The 17229-nt window shown below is 34.8% G+C and overlaps 1 pseudogene; it reads right to left on the bottom strand.

The window, feature by feature from the left end:
- Nucleotides 1-11929: 11929 nt before the first annotated feature.
- On the bottom strand, nt 11930-13435 carry LOC149966165 (uncharacterized; annotated as a pseudogene).
- Between the last annotated feature and the right edge of the window lie 3794 nt (nt 13436-17229).

Genomic DNA, 17229 nt, shown 5'->3' with positions numbered 1-17229 from the left:
TTTCCTTAAATTTGAGCCTTGAAACTGTAACAGTAAACTGAAAATTTTTAAAATTTTAAAGGATTACGTGTAAAATTACAGCATTTAAATTGCGGAAACTCATTATAGAAACTAAACTAGTAAAAAAGTCATCAATAAAAGAGATTTTCAATCAATTTAATCAAGAAAGTTATTAAAAATTTAAAAATAATAGAAAATTTGGGTACAGCTATAGAGCTTCTATTTTCACAATCAACAGATGATATTCTCTACCTATAGAGAGAGCCTGAAAGTGCAAAGAGAGCCATGTGTCTTGTCCTTAAGCTTAGAAAAGATAAGTCATGAATTTTCTTTTATTAAAGAGACTTTTAAGGGACCCTCTAGTCAGTTTAAAATACGTAATTCAGTTGCCGTACATTGTGAACCCAAAGTTACGACTGGATGACTTATATTCAATTAGGTCTTTCTTGAAAGTCCCTTTAAAAATTCAAACCGGCTACTGCAGTGTAACTGCACACATTTCATCAGGCCTTTCAAGAAAGAAATGTGGTCATTTTAATGTAACTCTAATGTCACTCTTTTTTACTACCAGCGGGTACTTGACTTTTGAGGATCTTCAGTTTTTCATGATGCATGCCAAATTTAAATACTGATGTATAATTCTACTTTAAAACAGAAGTTTAAAATAATTAGTGCAGACTTGAATAGATATAATTTAGTACATGTCTGTTTTATAAATTCATTAAGATAATTAGCTTACATAGAAAGTTGCAAACTCCTTTGACCGTTTAATTTCATATGTATTTATACAAAATTTTAATTTAACATATAAAACTGCAGAATCCAGTTACGACAGCATAGCAGACGTCTATACAGGGCTTCTACATTTGATAACTAAAATTTTCCTCTGGCGATAATTTCATTAAATGAAAAAATACCGTTTTTCGCGTTTTTGACCTAGAAATTTCCATTTTCTATTACTCGCTCCTAATACTATTTTATATAGATATTCAGATTAATTCTTATAATGAATCCATATTAAGGTTTTATTAATTACAAAATTACTTACATTTGAATAATTTTGCATAAACATATCCTCAAAAGTTGCTTTAGATATTTAGATCGTGACTTTCATTACTTGTATAATCACCCTTTATTAATTTTCCATCGTTTTCCCCGTTTTCCCTCCTAAATTGCATTATTCCCTTTTAGCGTTTTTAAAGGTTGAAAAAATTCCGGGAAAAGGAAAAAATAAGCGTTTCAAAAATATGGTGCCTTATCAAGCAACATAATTCAGCTCGTACTATATGTCTTTTTATTTCGATTTTTTATCCCACAGCCCTATTTTATATCCATGGCGGCCAATTTTAAAATTCATTTTAAATATTTCCATTAGAATATACATAATTCTGAACTAAACACGCGTACTCCTTTACAATTTAAAATTTTCTCAGTTTACGGTTACAGTTTCAAGGCTCAAATTTAAGGAAAGGGTTTAAAAATATATAAAAGGTGTCCAAGATTTGGATATTCTGTTTTAGTGTAAAAATTTTTGATATTGTGTCATAGTGTCATTAATTTGGATATTTTGTCTTCAAGTCATTATTTTGGATATTATATCTTAATTTTATAAATATGGATATTCTGTCTTAAAGCCATTAATTTGGATATTCTATATTCGTTTAATAAATTTGGATATTCTTTCTTAGTGTTTTAAAATTTGGATATTCTGTCTTAGTGTCATAAATTAGGATATTATGTCTTAGTGTCAAACATTTTAATATTCTGTCTTAGTGTCATTAATTTGGATATTCAATCTAAGTTTCATAAATTTGTAAATTATCTTTTAGCGTTTTAAACTTGGATATTCTGTCATAGTTTCTAAAATTTAGGTTTTCTCTTTATTGTCTTAAAATTGGTCATTTCCGATAATTATAACAACTATTTAAGAGGATTTTTTAGAAAGTGCAGGAATAAAAAAAACGAGATTTTTCTGATCAATAAAAAACACTGCATTTGTTTTCATAGCAGAGCATTTGTTTTTGGGTGACGTTGCCAACATATCTTCGCTTAGTCTACCAAGTCAAACAGGCCAAATTTCTAAACGACTTTATCGGGTTCCATTATTTTTGACTGCGTACATATATTAATGCAAAGAAAACGAGCTACCAAGCTAGCTATAAATAATCTGTACCTAAATATATCATGATACAAACGGTACCTGATTTAATGTATTTACTAAAAGTTTGGGAGAATGACTTAGTTGAAACGATCGGTAATGTTTATAACAATTTCTTTGAATAGTGAATAATAATCAGCTTAGCTAAAACCCGTAAGCTTAAGTCATCCAGGGACTTTCATTTCGCGTAGGAGGGAAGTTGGATGCACTTCAAGCCACGATAGCCAACAGCTTCTTAAACTAATTATACAAGTTTTTATACAAAGGGGAAACCGAAAATCCTAAAAGAAAACCCCTTTAACCAGTGAGAAGACAACATGCAAACTCTGCGCAGAAGTAGATGTTCCAAGTTTTCAGCCAGTATCACAAGCTGGGATCGATTCTCTTCCTACGAGGGAAAGTGCAAACCACTCCGCTACCCCTTAATAGTTAGCTCCTTCCCCCTAAAAATCAAATCTCATTATTTTCCTAAATCCTACTTCCGACGCGATTGAAATACACAGCGGTGCCGTTTTTAATTCCCCCTTTCGTTCCGTGGTTAAACCAGACTACGATGACAGCCTAGCGTTCCAACAAAGTCATTATCCCTAAATGTAAATAAATGCATTCTGAGTTACTTATAAACCTAAAACATCGGAAAATAATTGATACAAAGATCCTACTTGTACGTCAGGTATTAAAAAGACAAGTGAAACGTGGACAGTCATTTTCGGAGTGCGAGAAACTATGAGAGTTTCCGTGATTGACTGAATCGTTGAGGAAATGAATTCCGTAGCATCACTTAATATAGACAAATCACAGGGCATGGCTAATATATCGAAGTACTGGAAATATTAAGAGTTCCTTATTTAGCACTGTTCATGAGATATCTTCCAAACAATAATAATACCGAAAAGGCTTTTTGTACTTACAGGGTCCGGTTGCGCACGTAATTTAAAATTTTCCAATGTTTCGAATGGAATTGTTATTATTTTAATGCTGAAAACGTGAAAAACTATTTTATAATAATTCAAAGTTCCTTTAAAAAACTACAGAAGTTCTTTGAGCCCGAGCTGCAGCTACTCATTCGATGAGATCCCAATGTCAATAACGTGTAAAGTATCATATTTGTTACGTGATATTCGGGGTCACGTTTTAAAAGTAGGCTTAAATATTTTAGGAAATGGTAAATTGCTAAATTGTGGCCTGGTTAAAAGACTTTGCCAAGAGACCGAAAAAGGTCATATGGCTATTAATTCAAATTTTTATTTTCTATTCACCTTAAGTTCCTTTTTAAAATTTCACGAAAACCTATAACGTTATGCGAATAATAATAATTTATCTGCTCAAAGCTTCTTAAACCCGTCACGAGAGTTTTCAATCTAAGGCATGATCGCCAAAAATTTTCTTTTTCTTCGTTTTGAAGAAGAACACCAACTTCAAAGATGGGCCCATGACCGTATTTCCGCGATAACTGCTCTGTTATTTTGGCTTTGCTTACCTACACTTAAATTCCTTTAAAACTAATAAGGAAATAAACATTTTGAGTTTATTATTGAATAAACAGCAAATTTTAAAAAAAAATTATTAAATGTCGCTTTATTTCCGGCGAATGTAAAACAAGCGTCAATATAATTTTGTTACTTTGACTTCACTTTTTGTCACTTCTTTTATAGCCAAAGACTACTTAAAGCACTTGCATTTGAAGGGTGGGTCACTCTTAACATTGAATTTTTTACGAATTTTACCAAGAAATGAGAGTTACTTTCCACACCCAATTATTTTGTTGCCCTATTTAAATTTATTACTTGTAAGCCGAAAAAATTATAACCCAAATGAAATATTTTTAAATAACCTCTTAATTTTCATCCCTTTTAACCCATTAAAAATCTGTTCTTAAGAACTTGAAGATGTATTCGGCTTAAATTAGTTTACGAAACTATTTGGTCGTCGTTTTACCGGTTATTTTGTTTATTTGGGAATTTTATCTACGGAAGCCATATTGATATCAGAAGAAGAACTTTGTTGACTTAACCTAAGAACTACCATTAAAATAGTTTGATTTGAGTCTATAACCTAGAAACTTAACAAACAGCAGCAGAAAGTTCGCCTACGGTGGTGTCAAGCCTTTCATTTGAGTTGACTCGAATTTGTTAGCTTTTGATTGGGATAAATTTAAAAGACAACTTTTTAACAATTAAATTAATATAATCCAAAATTTCTTATAGGGTCATATTTTCATGAACCTTTTCAAGGAATTTTTCTTCAATAATAAAAAATCTCAAAGTTATTTCAGAAACCAGGATTTGATTATGAAATTTCAGAAAAGGATGTTTGGATAGATCTTGCATTTTAGGCGAATTTCGGGATTTGGGATTTGATATTCACCTTGATTTTGGTATTTTCGGTAGCTTTTTGATAAAGATTGAACGATACTTTTACGATAAGCAAACCCCTCATATATACACATTCTAAACGTATAAGCACGAACTGGTATAAGAGAATAAACGCTGTTGCTTTAAATATTTAACCTTAATTTTAAAAAATCTTATCAATTAAATATAAAAATTATTTATATTTCCAAATTACACTTTTTTGGAAAATTGAAAACTTTACCTCGAGTACTGCATATGTAACTAAGCTCGAATTCATTTCCTGCAAATACAATAAACATTCAAATATAACACAATCAACGATATCTAAAAAAACCTTTTCTATGTACGGAGTATCTCGACTTTTATTTTGTAAAAATATGAAAACATTATTGATTTTGAACGGAAAACATTGTAAAGCTACGATTTTTTAAAAACATGATAAAGTAGACATGAAACCCCTCTTTTGTTATTTCGTGCTTTGATTTTTAAATAGTTAGTGGCCTTTTACGAAATCTATCTGGGTATCACAATAATTGTAACACGTTCATTTCCACAATCCCTTTTTAAAATAAACCCAAATATATATAATTAAGAAAATCGACTAAAACAACAATTTAGGTGGTAGTACTCTGAAACTGTCACATTTTCTTTATTACCCCTTCTAAATTTAATTGTCTAAAACGGCACATATCTTAAAAACCCAAATTTGAAACCTTTAAATCTAAAGCCTTATATAGTACAATATTGCTTTACGTCAATTTGAAAACATTTTGTATTAGTCGTTAATAAAATCTTCTTTTTCGTGGTCTCTTTTTCTTTAAATTTTAATAGCTCCTTTTCGTTTTCAATTTTTAAATCTGATAAAACCAAACCAGCATGGGTAGTAGTCCGCTACTAATGATGGTCACACTCTCAACGTGAGCCACTCATCCCGCCAAAAGGCGCAGCAATGGGGCGACCAGCTTCAACTTCGCGCCCAACTGTGAGATACCCTACCTTAGTAGGTAGAGAGCCACACCCTTCAGAAGGAGCTCCTAAAAGGGAACGACGGACACATAGCGGTCCACGTAACGCGGCACGTAACGCGGCACAGCTGGCACCTTAAAGAACAAATAATCGATAGGGCTAAGACTCAGTCTCATGATCCAACATTCAAGGACACCTGTCACACCCCAATTATAAGGAAAGAGACCGAGGCCCTTTTATAAAACAAAGAATCTGTGACCGTTTGCCGCACGCTTAGCACATCGGTCAATTTGGCCCTGAGCATTGTAATTCCGTGTGAATAGTATAACGAATATTTATGCGCCTTAGCGCGACTACTTCTTTCTTTAAATATATTAGAGATCAATATCCGCCCCGTCAGCTAATTTTACTAGTCTATTGTCAAAACTTATTTTCAAGGATATTTGCAAACCTTATGGTAAACGGTCAAGCTAGGGAATTTCCTAAACTGGCTCTCTTTAGTATTGTACCCCCTTTTTTACGTATCTGGCTCTACAAGGGCTTTACCCAAATGCAACTCCGAACATGCGAAATAGAGAATTAGAGAAACACATTCTCTCGTTGCGAGTAATGATGAGAGGATGTTGCTATTAGCTCGGTCTAATAGCGGATTGTATTGGTTTCGCGCTAAACAAGTCGAAATATGGATGTTCGTTAAGTCGATCGTGGACGTACGATGACTGCACACCTTTGCTGAACCCTCGAGCCAAAATCTCCGATCGACCATCGCCACAGCAACGTACGAAATGCCTGGTCCCGCAACCCGTCCATCGGTAAGATTGACTCCGCCGCAACGGCGACCAAGATGCGACAAATCATCGAGAGCATAGGTAAGTAGAACAATACTTTAAGAATTCAAATCCATGACGTTAGCTGCCGTAGAGTTCCGCGTAGAAGCTAATTTGTAGATTATAGGGTGTTGAAAACTAAAACCAAAACGCACTTGAAGGGAGAGCTTAAATTAGTTGGCGATTAAAGCGGACTGAAACACTCCAATCGCTGATTTCTTGACCTGACACGATGGGTAACGTGAGAATTAAAATGAAATGAAACCAAACTTCTTTAAAAACAAAACAACTACTTTATTTAAACTGATTTGACTAAGTTCTTTTACTAAATGCCCTAACACAAGGGGCGCTTAACTAGGAGACGGCCGCAGTCGCTCCTTTCTGGACTAAAACTCTTGCTTTTCTAACGGTTTTTCTTTCGAATAAAACCTTTTTCTTAATTAACAATGACCCTAACTGCCAGTTATCCCTCTTTTGGAGTTTTTCCAACACGTGACCATCCCGCGGATGGTCGACAATTTGTCCACATTCCCTTTCCTTTCTCAACATGAGGAAACAACTCCCTCTAGCTACTTGGGGAATTTCCACACTACACTTTTTTCGCTTCCCTTCATAGGGGGCTATTAGCTATTTCTTTTACAAAAGGTATTGGCCCAAATGGCGCCTTCAAAATACGTGGGGAAATACCGATAACTAACTTTACAAAACATACAATACACTACTGAAATTACAAATATTACAAAATTAAATTCAATATAACAATACACTAATTTACCTATATACATTAAGATTATAAGTTTACATTTAATTAATTAATTAAAATTAAAAACCATTTTATACAATCGAGATTTAACTTAGGGAACTAACAAGGAGACTACCCGAGGTGGTTAATAGTAATATTCGCGTTGTGTCCCCTTAATCTATTGAGAGCCAGAGCGTAGATTTTGTACATTATTTGTACTTAGTGATTAATCATATAATTACCATTTTTAGTGTCTTATTAAATGTTCTCATTTCGTATATAAACCTGTAGTTTTAATTAGTTTTTTAATAAGCCATATATCTAACCGTAATAATTAGTTGGAGTTAGACCCTAATTAATTTTTATTCCTATTTTAACTTGATTTTAAATGTTAATGATATAAAATAAGTTGGATCGAGTAGAATATTGGGCTCCGACCATAAAACAGTAACAATAGATAGAAAATTATCGAACTCAAGTTAATGGTAAATGAATTAATAATGGCTACTTTCTTTAAAAATTCGAAATCAATTCTTTAAAAAAATAACCAGACCTATTTTGGTTTTCCCGTTCTGCAAATTTTGAATGCCGTAAGGTTGAGCGTTAAAATGGGTCCTAAGTCACCAAATCAAGGATATTTTGTTTTTGGATGAGACTCTAACTGACGTAATTTTTATTGCCCTTAGCGATAAAACCTTAATTTTGAAAAAAAAAAGAAATTATTTGTCCGAACTAATTCAATTTAATAGATACTCCCACCTACCTTCCTAGCGTAAATATTCTAAAGGGTAGAGTTGAAGTAAAACAAAGTAGTCCTTTAAAGGATGCTTTCGTTGAAACGGTATATGGTTTGTACTGCCTGCCTGCGACCACTTCTGTCACACAGAATAAGTCAAGTTTCATTGCATTTCAATAGTTTCTGTCTTTGGAGGAGTAAAATACTTATAACTATTAGTATGATTATCAGCTAGGCTAATACCCAAGGCACCACCTTAGGCCGAATCCATCCAGCGACTTCAATGAATCGATGAAACTGAGTTGCTGCACTTACATGCTTACTTTCAGAGATTACGTTTTTTCTGCCTAGTTCAATACGCGTTATAATTTGGTTTTCGGTGAATACGTCCAACGCGGCGACTACTTTAGAGTTTTTAGGAAATTAACTCTTCTGTTCTAAAAGGCGTTGGCGGTAGGCCCATTAAGGAAAATATCATTTAATTTATATTTCCAAATAAAGGCAACAATCATGACAATGCGCCAACTGTCGCGTGCAAAAATTAATACAATAATAGAAAGTTACGAAATCTATATTTATGTTTCTATTTTAATTATCAAATTCGGTTGTTTGATCCAAAACCTACTTCTTAACTGACTAAATGAAAACAATGGGCCTTTTAATATTTATGGTATTCAGAACTTATAAAAAACACCGTATTCACCTGTTAGTGCTCGCGTTTCCATGGTGATAGTAAACGATAACATTCACGGTTTAAGAGCGCGCTCTGCATTGTATTGACCTATATGTATTAGTGTTACAAGTTGTAAGAATGCCAATTAATACATACACAAATCAACGTATTTCGTGAATTTACAATCTACACAACTTTGTTGAAAATAGTCAACTTAAGGTGAATTGAATCCCATTAAAGTTGGCCAAAACTAAAAAAAAATAATCTCCATTTAAATTTAATTTTCTTTTTAAAACTATAATTAAAGATTCCGTGCACCATATACGGAAAATAAAACCACCGCGAAAGAGCTCTGCTAATTTCCAGACAAGTCTTAACATGTGGAAACTCGTAGATTAAATAAATTGCAAAGTGGTTGTTGTCGCTGTAACAAACTGCGAATTTGGCTATATTTTCTGAAAATATATAAAACGGCCTTCAATATGAAGCATTCACCAACAGGTGAATCCCCTTTTTTGTAAATTTGTTTAAGGCTTAGTTATAAACGGCACTAAAATTAAAAACCAATTTTAAATATTTATACTGCGTAGTTTTTATGTTATAGAACTTTTGCCAAAAATTCATAAATTTATGCCCACTGTGAGACGTTAGCTTTGTTATATTTGACCGAACGAAACGAATTTTAAAACCAGAAATGCGTGTGAATCTAATGGATTTTCTAGGCGTGATAACTTATAAAACATTCGACTCGGGACCTTGAAATTTTAGCGTTAGGTCAAGTGTTAAATGTTTCACAAGTAAAACCAACTAAATTGTCTACAGTTTTCGCGTTTTAGTCTTTGTCGTTTCACTGTCACTTATCATTTTAATAGGTGACTTCGAACAAGATGAGTGGTCACATGATCTGGTTACTTTCTGTCGAATAGTTAGTTTAATTGAGCGCACTTCTTTTTTAATTTTAGACTCGCACGGAATCTCGCCAGCCATAATCTACAAGTATATCAAGAGTGCGCGTTCAAAGAATAAACTATATAAGTATTTGTCGTAATAACAGTTCAGAATCACCTTTTGCAGTCTCGCAACCGGCGTCTTTTTGGTTTAAAAGAGCATCAAGCTATTGCACATTTAACTTTAATGCAAGCTGCTTTATTGGATCGCAAAGCTCATCGTTTTTCGGTAGCTACTTATTTCATTTCATCTCTAGCTTAAACCTTTTTTAACAAAATTCTTATTTATAAGGAATACTAGCTTTAATACCCGGCTTCACTCCCTTCTACGAATTTGACACTAACCCGTTAAAAAAGTTTAAAGGTTGGGACGGGTGCAAGGAACTCAAAAATATACGATAAGGGAAGCAAAGGGGTGTAAGTCCAAAGTCGAGTAATATAAAATTGAATTATGAGTACAATTGAATTAGATAAATAACCATGAGAAGTATTTGGACTTACGCGCGTTTAGTTGGATATCAGACCCGGAACATTGAGTTAAAATTTCGAAGCTCTAGAGCTAACCGTTTACGAGTTTTTAGGAACATGACATACAAATAACTAAATATATAAATAAATAAAAGGACAAACTTTTAGACTTATAGTTATAGATTTCACAAAATAAAATACGCCCCAAATTCATTTTACTTTCTAGTTGAGTTTGCCTCCTCTTGTACCTCTTCTTATATGTCAAGAATCTCTATCTTCTACTTCCAGTAGCATTATCATAATTTAATATGTTAGAATACACCGTTTCGGTATTATCTTTTGCGCTTGCGCAAAATACCCGAGCGCCATCTATAGCCTATAAAGTAAAGCTATAGTACGGGAATTTGCTATTGAAAAGTTTTAATCATTTTTGCGTGTTTCTCTCTCGAGTAAACGTTGACTTCAGATAAATTAATTTGACCCAGGCTAAGTTATTTAAAGAAATCAAAGTTAAGTTTAAACTTATTTTTTATGGCGAGTACCAGTTTTACAAATTGTGTATTAGACACAAATAAATGGAGGACTTTAGATTTCAATTATAAAAAGAATAAATCGTGGGTTAAATGTTTAAACGGTTTCCCTCCTCGTTTTGCTGGAACTTGTGAAGATTCTTTTACCAAATTATTCGATGTAAACAGAAAAGCTTAAGGGCTTAGGTTCTTTGAAGAAGGCTATATTCAAAAACCCTATTACAATGACCAGCCTTTTAAAGAGAGTAATAGGGTATGTGCAATTCGTTCAAATTGCTTTCCGTCGATGAAGGGAAACTACAATATTGTAATCGGATTGTCCAAGCCAGAAGGGCAAGTGCTGCATAGCTAATGCGAATGTCCTGCGGGGTAAGACAATTGCAACATTTCTTAAATTTGTGAGACTAACATTAATGCAAATTTATCATTACAAAATTACAGGCAAATGCCATCATGCGGCTGCCACCTTCTATGCCTTAAGAAAGTACATGGGCTTAAAGGAGTTGCCTGAGGACGTAACTTGTACTGGGAGGCTCTGTAAATGGATAAACCCTGGAGGGAACAGTGTTTCGTACCCCAAATCAATAAAAGACTGAATTATAACTAAACGTGTGCCTGGAAAACCTACAAAAGTAAAGAACTCGCTCAAGATTCGGTACGACCCAAGACCAATAAGCCGTAGATCTCTCGATGAGAGCAAAAGAGTTCAGTTATTTCTAACTTTAGCGATCCATAATAACACATGTGCCTATTATACAACTTTTGAAAGCCCTCTTATGCAGCCCTCTTTTACAAATATTCAAAACAAGGTTCCTACTCCAAATAGTCAAAACAACGTTCCTAGTACAAACAAGGCTCCTTCTACTCAAAAAAAACTTTCTGCTGACAGTTCTAGAGATATATAATGAGTCCCTCAAAAGTTGTGAATAGCCCAAAAAGATCTAGTCATAAGTGCTGGTGTCAATCATCATGCCGAATCGTTGAATTCATCCACTTTCAGGGAAAATGTTTGCTTATATATTAGAGAAAATTATCCTATACTTTCTGAGGCTGAGAGAGAAAATATTGAAGAAAAAACTCGTGAACAATCCTCCAGCGAAGAATGGATTAATGAAAGAATCTACCGGCTAACATCCTAAAATTTTGGATTAATATCGAAATGTTCAACTGCACCGGATAAAAAGCTACATACCCTATTGTACAGTCACGAAGGAGCAGGAATGAAAAAAATGGACAAACTACCAGCCATACGTTATGGAAGGGAAATGGAAAGCGTTGCCCTTCTGAGTTACGTCCAACTACAAGAGCGAGGAAGGCAACCCCGTTACGGTGAAAAAAAGTGGTCTCGTTGTTCACAAAACTCTCCCATTCCTAGCTGCATCTCCAGATGGGTTAGTTCATGAAATTCTCTCTAAAAGTAAGGGACAATTGGAAATAAAAAATCCTTTCTCTAAGTAAAATGAATCGATTAAAAAGTGCCTAGAAAATAAAAGCTTCAATTTAAAGAAGGATAATAATGTCATAAAACTTAAAGACAGCTCAAACTTTCTACGTGCACCCTAACACAAGCTATATTTTTAGTCTTCACCACATCCTCCCCTGACAATTGTGGTACTTTGCTAGCCCGAAACTGTGGTGGTATGTTTAAAGTTACTCCTTCCGGTAGTGATGATTCAATCTCGAAACCTTTATCAGCCATAACATCATTTCCACTTTCTAACAGGTCCAGGACTTTAGAGTCTTCTACAATGAATCTATCTGATGTAGCTCCGCCATACAATTTCGATACAAAAGTTACCATTCCATGAGGGGACACTCCAATTAAATATTTAAAAGTATTGTAATTTTTATATGAGCTAAACGTCGCTCTTTGGGCTGAGATTGAAGAAGGTCTTTCAGCTCTAAATTCCGTTGCGTCTAATAAAATGCGTGTAGTTGGATAGTTATGAAAAGAAAGATGACGTGTCTTATTTATTGCTTCTGTCGATGGAAACGGACACATTTGTTGAAGTTCATAGTACAATAAGTGGATCCAAGTAGTTATAATCGTTGAAATTGAGAACTCGGACATAGAATATACCCTAGCGAGTTCTTTTAAAGGCATTCCTAACCTTAACCTTAAGAACACAAAAAAATTCCGCTTCCAATGATAGTTGTCGCTTCCAACCAAGTTTTGTCTTGTTGCAGTCATAGTCCTCTTTGGTTTTCTTTCCATTCCAGTATTGCATACCCGAAGCTTTGTCTTGAACATATGTTAAAAGCCCCTTGAATGTCTCATAGTTGGGTAACCCTGTGTAAAAATTACAGTTTTCTGCACTTTCCTTTATTATTGCAACATTTAGTAGACGGCTCTTGATTTTCTGCGCTTTATCTTTCCATGATTCAAGTCCTTCCGTAAGGGCATCAATCTTGGCGTCTTTCTGCCTGATTTGATTTTTCAATGATGCTATTTCCCTTTCTGAATCTAGAGCTTTTAGCCTTAGAGTTTTTTCTTCGGAAGACGAGAAATTCTCAATATTAATGCTTGAACCAAGTTCCCTTCTCTCGTGGTTCTCCAACGAAGTGTTTATTTCCGATATATTACGTGCATCAAACTTTAAAAACTCTGATATTGTTTCCTAAATAATAGCAACGGCATGTATAATTTGGATAATTTTTAAAAATATTGAGTTAAACTCCACAACTGAGTAATACTTAATTTTTTTAATTCACGCTTAGTTTGTGTTAGAATGTGTTATGCAAAATAAGGGGTTAGGACCATAATTATCGGGTTTAGAGAATGTCATAATGTTTAAGGTTTTAGTATTCATATATATTTAAACTCCATAATGGCATTCCAATAGGTAATATAGAGTGACCTGCCCTAATGAATCTGATTATCGTTCAGCTCCGTAGTTGTGGGGTTTGCATTAAGGTCTAAAAATCATACCTCCAATATAGCGGTGCTGTTTACAATGTTTGGAGCCATTTCGTTAAACTCGGTATTAGAATCAGTTGCCTTATTGTAGGTATTGCTTCCATTATTGGTTTCCATTTGCTCCCTTCCCTGCAGTGCCCCCGCCAGCAGTAGGCACAAGTAGGCACGTGCTTATGTTCAAAAATTTTAGGCCTATTTTAGGGGCCTCTAAAAGTTTAAAAAAATTGCCTCTGGGGCCTCCAAATGTGATTTTTAAATTTTATTTATTTTTAACAATTGGTCATCTAGCCCCCTAAAAAAAGAACTCCCATTCAATTCCAATTTCCAAGAGTCCTAAATGGCTCTAACAAAACGTTCCCTTTTGAACCACCTATACTCGAAATCAATATTACTTGAGTACACAAACAAAGGCAGCGAACTCTGTGGTTTCTGCTTTTGGTAGTGTACTCTGTTAACATTGATATAGAGTATATGACAAAAGACTGGCCCGGGATGGGGAAGTCCGTCGTGCAAGCAAAGCAGCAAAAAAAAAACACCTGTTCGCCTCAGTGATAACTTAGCTCCAACCAACACAATAAACATAAGCTTAGTTTCTAGGAATTCTACAAAAGGGGGCATAAAGTGAGAAACTGGATTTCTTTAACACAACTTAAACCGTTGCAACGCTTAAACGAAGGGAAATCCCAGCGGAGCTAAAGTCGAAGCGTAAAGCATCGCACCAGCCACTACTTTGAATAGAGAGCGTCCTGGGGATTAGGGTTTTTTCTTTTTTACTCCTTGTCCCTTTTGCGAAATCACGTGATAACAGTGACCACTGATCGTAAAGAAAGGACCTAGACCTTCGGTGGTCGGACTTGTCCCAGATAACGCGCGTTTCTTCATTTCGTTTTCTGCTCCTGAACAAACAGGTAGTTCTCAATTTCGATTCTCTCCCAGTCAAATTTTTTCTAAGTCTCTTCCGAGACTAACTTTGCGAATACAGCCTTTTTAAAGGCTATTTAGCTGTTTTAAACTAATTTTTAAACAGCCTTTTTCAAGGCTAATTAGCTATTTTAGCTAAATTATTCAAAAAGCCCTTTTCAAGGCTAATTAGCTATTCTAGCTAAATTATTCAAAAAGCCTTTTTCAAGGCTAATTAGCTATTCTAGAAAAAATATTCAAACCGCTTTTTTCAGGGCTTTGGTATAGCTGGTATTATTAAAAAGTCTGTTTGAAGACTACATAGCTTTAACTAAGCTTTATTTTCTTAAACCTTTTTAAGGTTATTTCGCTATTAGTATATAATAGTAGCATTTTCAAATATGAGTACCAGAAAATTTTTATCTGGGTCCCAAATATTAGAAAAATGGAAAAGGGAAGATAGTTTTGTTAGTAATCAGAAAGGTGCAATGGCACGTTTTTTGAAATCGTCGGCGCAAAGCCATAACTATAGTTCTGAGAAAAACCTAGTCAAAGAATTGGGAAAGGGTTTAGAATACTTGGAGACTGATAACAGTCACTGTTTTAGTAATACTGCTGAAGTTCTTCCAAACGTCAGTACTGATATGGAAATGGAACTGACTCATGAAGGAGAAATTGCAGAAGTAATTGCAAACCCCAACTCTAACCATGCACAAAATACATCAAACAACGTGTCCAATTCAAAATAAATGGGCTTACACGCGTTGAATAACTTGGATATTAGTCTAGATAAAGATTGCCTTCCAGTTCAGCCTAAACTAAATCCTTTTCCTAAAAGATTAATTGGCGGTAAAAATCGAGGTTTCAATTCTTCTTGGTATGACAATTTGACAAATATCAAATGATTGAATATTCAGTTGCAAAGGATGCAGTGTATTGTTTTTGTTGCCTTAATTTTTTAGGCAGTAGAAACACTGCATTTCTAAAGGGATTTTTGGATTGGAAAAACATGGGGAAACAATTCGAAGAACACTTCACTTCCAACAAATCTTCTCACCAACTAGCCTACAAAATGTACTTAGACTACATGGAATCCAAATCCCGTGGATCAATAGTTTGCCAGGTTAACGACCACCATAGACTAGACGTTATTAGAAACAGAGAGGTCCTATCTACACACGTGGAAGTGATTATTTTATGTGCCCAACAAGATTTAGCACTTCAGGGGAACACTTACACATCCGCCGACAATATTGGGAATAGCGGAAACTTTATTGCAATATTAGATATTTAAAAAAAATGTCATGATTTAAAAGCAAGTTTAGTGAGAAAAATTATTGTTCAAGAGGTCACCTACTATAGGGTATTTTGGGCGCTTGCCCAACTTGTTTAGCTCCGGGGGTCCGAATTAAAACGTAATAATTAGATTTCTTTGAAATTTAAAATTGTCAAAATTATTTTAAGCACTAAACAAGAGGCTGTTTTACACATCAATATTAATTTAATAAGTTAAAACACAACAATAAAACATTTCAGCTTGTAATAGCGCGAAACTAGACAATGGCCACTGTAGTCTTCCCCCTTAACAATGGGGGAGACAAGCCTAAATAAGTAGTTGATGAATTTGGGTAAAGAGGTAATCGTAGGGTGGAATTCTTCATTTAAAAGTAAAGTTGGTAATATATATTTGTAAATAATATACTTAATAATAAAAAATTTATTAATTTAATAATAATAAAACTTTTATTAATTTAATAATAATAAGATTTTTATTAATTTAATAATAATAACATTTATATTAATTTAATAATAATAAAAAAAATTATTGATTTAATAATAATTAAATTTTTAAATAATTATATACAATTTGGCTAGTTAAAGAACAACAAAAATTACAAAGGAGTTTTTTATGGGGCCTCTTAATCACGCAGTGCCTACTCGCGAAAAAATCCTGGCGGGGCTACTGGATGAACGCATGCAACAACGATTATTTGCTGAAGAGGAAACCAAGGAACGGAAATTGACCTTGGAAATTACAACGAAAATGCTAATAGCTATAGAAAACGCAACAAGAAACACCCAAATCTTAAACAAACAGACAACTGCAGGGGAACTTCCACCTTCGGGCATCCATCATGTTCAATCCAATAAACACCAAAAACGTCAACAACCTAAACCGTCCCTTTCAAAACCAGTTTTCAAATCTTCAACAACTATCAACGACCCTACAACGGAACCAAAACCTCGGGAGTTAACCATCAGAGGACGTTTCAGGGCAGACCCAAACACCTGCATCCGCTGCGCTGGCACTGGACACAAGCCAGCAGAATGCCAGTACATCCACACGACTTGTGCCAGATGCAAGAAACTTGGCCATGTCGCAAGAGCGCGTCTCTTCAAGCCATCTGATACACAACAACATACCTCTTCACGAACTCATCACGTCTCAACTGATGAATATGACTGCCCAACGTATCACCTGACAGATACCACTCCTTCTTCTGGATCAGAAACCGTTCATGCTATCGGAGGATCAGTGGTAGCTCCAGCACCTCAAACCATCACTTGCCAGGTCAATGAACATCCATTACCTTTCGAAGTAGACACAGGTTCAGCCCACACCCTCATCACGCTTCAAGCTTACGAAGCCTTGCCAAAGAAAGGAGCATTAGAATCATCAACAATCACCCTGCGCTCTTATTCAGGGAATGCCGTAGAAATTCTAGGACAACTAACAGTCAGTGTAACATACAATGGGGTCGATGCTGCACTGCCAATCTTAGTCGTCCGCACTCCAAGACCAAACCTCTGTGGCAGACTGTGCATCTACTCTCCGCTTAATATACTTCCAACGCTGAACCAGGTTACTTCAACCACGTCCGAAGAAAAGGAGTTAGCAGCTCCAACATTGGAGAAAATCCTCCGGAAAAATAAAGCGATATTCTCCCCGGGAGTGGGAAAACTCACGGGATTACAGGTGCATTTACATGTCAAAGAGAACGCTACACCGG

Source organism: Leiobunum rupestre, chromosome 1 (assembly GCF_980474605.1).
Source record: "Leiobunum rupestre chromosome 1, qqLeiRupe1.1.hap1, whole genome shotgun sequence".
Taxonomy (NCBI): domain Eukaryota; kingdom Metazoa; phylum Arthropoda; class Arachnida; order Opiliones; family Sclerosomatidae; genus Leiobunum; species Leiobunum rupestre.
This window is presented reverse-complemented; position numbering and strand designations above follow the sequence as displayed.